General features: G+C 28.7%; 1 protein-coding gene across 1 annotated transcript in view; it reads left to right on the top strand.

The window, feature by feature from the left end:
- LOC105619062 (pleckstrin homology domain-containing family G member 5-like) overlaps positions 1–5,462 on the top strand; it is a 105,908-nt gene that overhangs the window by 67,379 nt on the left and 33,067 nt on the right. The window lies entirely within an intron of this gene.

Raw genomic sequence — 5,462 nt, 5'->3', positions numbered from 1 at the left:
AACTAATTTAATTTATTATTAATAATAATAATAATAAGTAATACTAGTATAGTAGTAGTAACTAACTACTACTACTTCTTCTCTCTCTCTCTCTCTCTCTCTCTCTCTCTCTCTCTCTCTCTCTCTCTCTCTCGTATGTTTTTAGATAAAATAGATTACATATTACTCAGATTTAATGAGAATACGTTGACAATTACGACGGGTTTATATGTTTACGTCACGGATAAATTGCCATATTTATTCCTTTTAATTCTGTCGCCAATGTATATCTATTTTACATGGCTTTACAAAATATAATAAAATTCACATTTTTATATTATACTTTTATTATTAAATATTATTTTTACCTTACCTATTTCTTATTTATTTAATAGAATTAAATCTGAAGGTTTATTTCATTTTTACTTATACACACTATTGTCAACGGCTGCAATAATTCAATAATTAGAATGTAAATAATTTATGAGAAAAAGAGCACGTACATAAATTGTAGTACAAAATAATACGACTATAGCAGATCGTTTGTTCATACGAAAGCATCAGAACTAAATGAGTACTCGGCATTGCAAAATTACCCGGATTTACTGCACTCTCGCCGTCAAGGTCGTATCTTAACGAGAATAAAAATCTCGACAAATCACAAAAGAGTACAAAATTACTGCAATTTTCCGCCACAAGTGGTCGATGAAGGCCCAGAAACGTAATACTTCGCAAGAGAGCTTTTTTTTAAGTTCTACAGAATAAAAATCGATAGTTCTCAATTTAAGCTCACATCATTTTCGAGAAATAAGATCGAATTAATAGATTAGACTGCGGTTACAATGAAGTGACCTTTTAACGATGCAAAGATAATTTGCAAAATACACTCCGAGCTTTACCATTCATATGATTTCATGTTCTCGTAAAGCTTTCGAAAGGATTAAAAGGTTCCCACGTAAAAGTTACTCGATTATATTTTCGCGTTCGCGTTTTTATTATAAAATATTAGCTAAATAAAATAGATTTACTCAAAATTATGATTTTACATTTTAAAATCTCTAAACACGCAGTTATTCCCAATATGTATAAATTATTTTTTATATTTTTCACATAAATTACTCTATCATATATTTTCTTTGTTATTTTTTTTTTAAATTTAGATTTATTTTTTAAATTATTGACACTGAAAGTTATTTAATAAAGTTATATAATTTTATTTATATTGCAATTGCAATAACGATTAAAGTCCACTATTTCAAGACTGCACCAAACCGCAAACTGGCATGTGTATAGATCGATAGGAAAGGGTAAACACTATATGAATAAGGTTTATATCTATACGTAATGTACTGAAATGTAAGTGGTCACGTAGGCGTTGATTTGGACTACTTGCAACTACGCCTACACGTGCCGCCTATGACGTAAAAACGTGAACGGCGATAGTTATATGATATTGTTACAATAGAACGAGCATGTAATCAATCTATCAAATATGAAATTGCAAGGAAAATGTGCACTGAAAATTTAGCTGTCGATATTTACTGTTTGAATGAATAAGTAAATAAAACTGGCACTGATGAAATATTTCAAAGCTCATTGCCTCTTTTTATTCTATACTAAAATTTCACGAAATTTAGTACGATTTAACAAAATCGTCGCATACTTTTGGCAAAAGTTGAGATACATTGCGAGTTTCATTCGAGTCACGTAATAATATACGACGAGAATTGAGTTTGTTAAACTGTAGTCCTCGAATAATTCAGAACTCTCTCTCTCTTTTAATTTCTTTTACTCTTGATGAGAATGGATTGATAGTTTTCTCACGTATGGATTATTAGATTAAAGAAAAATTTTGTCAGAAGAAAGTTTCTGGATAGTAAATTCTAGTGAGTTATGAACGTAGCATTAAGAAAAGCATAAGTAAAATAACATAATTTAATTTAAAAAGTCATAGAAAATATTAAAAAATATTTTCTGATACAATAAAAAAAATAAGACATAGTCGTCATTTCGTAACAAATAGAAATAATTCTAATTTAATTATAGCAGAAAAAACATATAATGAAAGAACGATTGTTCGAAAAAATTTACAATCATATGCAAATTCTTTTTTTTATTACATTCAGTTATTTGCACCATAAGTTTTCGAAAAAAAATATGGACTTTTTTTGCACGTTTAAGTTTGATATAACAAATTAAAGCTGTAATAAAAGAATCGTAAAAAGTCATTACGAAGACAAATGCCATAAAGGATGATAAATAATGTTACAGTTTCGCCTCTCATAGAAAGCGACAGGAAAATTTTCATTAAGCATTTACACGCACATTAGTATCATTGTCACGAACTCCCAAAGTATTTATTCTTACTTCGGGAAGGTCTATAAATTACATACATCCTCGAGGAATAGTAATGGAGTTCTGTTTCTTCGGTTATTCTCTATCGAAAGCTGAGTCAATATTATGCAAACGTATCAACAGTGCCTCCAGAGCATAGCTCCTCGTAGAATTCCAAAAATAATAAATTTTATTTACAATATTATATATAATGCTGAAGTATGTTGACGAAATTACAATAGATGAGATTATCTCCTCTCTTAATTTCGCCTGCCTCGTTGAATATCATATAAAAAAAAACTTATAACAGGAATAAAGAAATATATGACTTGCTATAAAATTTGGAAAAAGTCTACGGTTTTTTTTTACGAGCTTAGAATTAATCTATATTTTAAGAAGAGTTCCTAAAGTAAATATTTCTTATTAAAATCTTTCAATCTTGATAAAGAAATTTAAAATTAACTAATAAGAAGAAAAGAAAAAAAAGGATTAATAAGAAAGATCCATAAATGATGATTTTATTTATAAAATGTAGGATAATATTTTACAATCTTTAGATACTTAACAATATAGCGAAATAAAATTCAGTATCAGAAAAATTTATCGTCATTGTGTATCTATCAATTATATTTACTGAACACACACTCATAGAAAAGATTTCCTGATCCAATAGTACTTTTCGATTTATTATAAAATGGGATCAATATAGAGACAATCATATTATTAAATAGAGGAAATATTTTAATCTTAAATAGAAAATTCTTAATTCTAAAATAAAATCATTTTAGACATTGGTCAAATACTGTGGCGCCAGCACATCGTCATAACAAATGTACAAATTTATTCTAAACATAATATATAAATTTAAATAGTATATGTGCCATTCTTGTCTCAAGAAAATAAATCAATCTTATTTAATTCAAGGAAGAAGAATAGAAATTATTGATCTAATCTTAATATTGTATTATTTTTATACTGCATTAAGATTGCGATAAGATTAAGTACGTCAAGAATTTTTATCTTCTTATCAAAAATTCTTTCTGAGAGGACAGTTGAATTATCTGATAACTTTGGCAATTATCATAGTATTATATATTTGTTTAAATCTTTATTAAGCCTTTATACAATCTATAATTCGAGATCAAATTCAAAATAAAATTCTATTTATAATTTTGTATGTCACATATCTTAAATATAAATATATACCCTGATATATATATTTTGTAAATATGTAAATTTTACTTCAAATGTTTTTTATGTTACACGACATGCAAAATTAAATATAAATAGAATTCAGTTCCGAATTTGGAATTATACATCTAAAGTAAACTTAAATACTGAAATGAAAAATGTGGAATACATGAAAAATCAATTTTATTTTGATTCAATGCCGCGCATTCTATAGCGCGCATATTTTTTAAGTTGTTAATGAAAAGAAAATTGGTAGTACAAAGTCCACGCGGAAGAACACATATAGTCTCTTTCTTTCTCTCCATTATATACTCAAAATTACATAGCCAAAGAAACAATTCAGTATAAATATTGCGTCTCGTTATGCATTCCACGTTTCGCGTGAAATGTATTGCGACAATTGCAGTTACAGACTTCGAAATCCTCGGAGTTCAAGGTATAAGAACCGACAACTATCTTTTACAATTCGAGTGATGATGATTTATGTACATGATTACGTCAACAACTGACGCATTCAAGAAACGAAAAATATATCTTCCACATGGAACAGTTGTCTTAAATTTATTTCAAAAAGTTAGAAAATTTCTTATTTAAAAGTCGAAAGACAGCCAAGATTTTGTAATTCTCACGACCTTTGTTTAACAATGCTTTGATTTGCCAATCGTGATTAAACATGATTATTTCTTTTCATCGGCTCATTCGATAAATATTTTCTTGAAATACTTATCGAGTGTATCATTTATGCTGAGCAGCAAGATAAGCTATAATTCGCAATGATGACAAGCAACAATCTTTGTCACGATTACTCTGGAGTCGCGCTTTAATATTTAATTTCGCGAGTTTAACTCACCAACCTATCCAAATGACTCGAATTTATGGAATTTATGAATTTATGAAAACATTGCGTCTCTGCATTATTTATAAGAGAAAAAAATTGAATCGAATGGGCGAACGTGGCGGCAATATTGAATCCAGGCACCGAACTGCGGGAACGAGTAATCGCAGTAACGGCTAGGTCAATTTTCTAAGTTTTCGAGATGCATAATAAAGATTGTGTACAAAATATAAACGACGCTCGATTTCAAGCTATCTGTGTTAAAGATCGCCAGAACGCGCGCTATAGAAATATTTGTTGGGCGTTTTGTATTCATGAATGTTTTGTACGTTGCCAGATTGCTAGATAAACATCTAATTTGTTTGAAGCTTTGTTTATCGCGCGCTGAAATATGCGAATCTTGAGACTGTGGTCGATTGTAATAGTTGTATTCAAGATACTGCGATACTTAATTTTTCCCTTTAAATTTAATGCCTTGTCACGAATTGTGCATTTAAACGAGATTTATTCATTCAGTGTTCAGTTTCGCTTTAAACCGTAGTATGTCACAGCTTACTGATTAATTCGATCCTAAAGCGATTAACAGTAAAACTAAAAGTCGGCTTTTTGTGCAGCAAAATCGGCTCGAGTTTTCTTTAGAGTATAATCCTGAAAGGGACAATCAATGGAGTTAATCGTTGAGTTTCGTGTACGGATTTATCAGTATCAGAAATCCATTATTTAAAGTTGTCGCTTTTACGCGAAAATATTTTATCTCTTAGATTTGATATTTTATTCTTGCGCGATATGTATCAAAATTAAAATTAATTTTAACAATTAGATAAAAATCTAATAACGAATTCAGTTGGATGCACTCGATGCTCACATTAAAGCCGTTGTACACAAATTGATGTAAAAATATGTTTGATATAAATATATATAAACGGATTAAACCATAAAATCCTCCCTACATTTATTTGTGCTTAGGTAAATTCTATATTTTACAATTCAAAATATTTGCATTTTACTTTTATAGATTAAATTAGTGTATAACGGCTTTAATAATGCATTAGTGCATCCAATCGCTATATACATCGTGATATATATATATATATATATATATATATATATATATATATATAAT

Source organism: Atta cephalotes (genome assembly GCF_000143395.1).
Source record: "Atta cephalotes unplaced genomic scaffold scaffold00001, whole genome shotgun sequence".
Lineage (NCBI taxonomy): Eukaryota > Metazoa > Arthropoda > Insecta > Hymenoptera > Formicidae > Atta > Atta cephalotes.
This window is presented reverse-complemented; position numbering and strand designations above follow the sequence as displayed.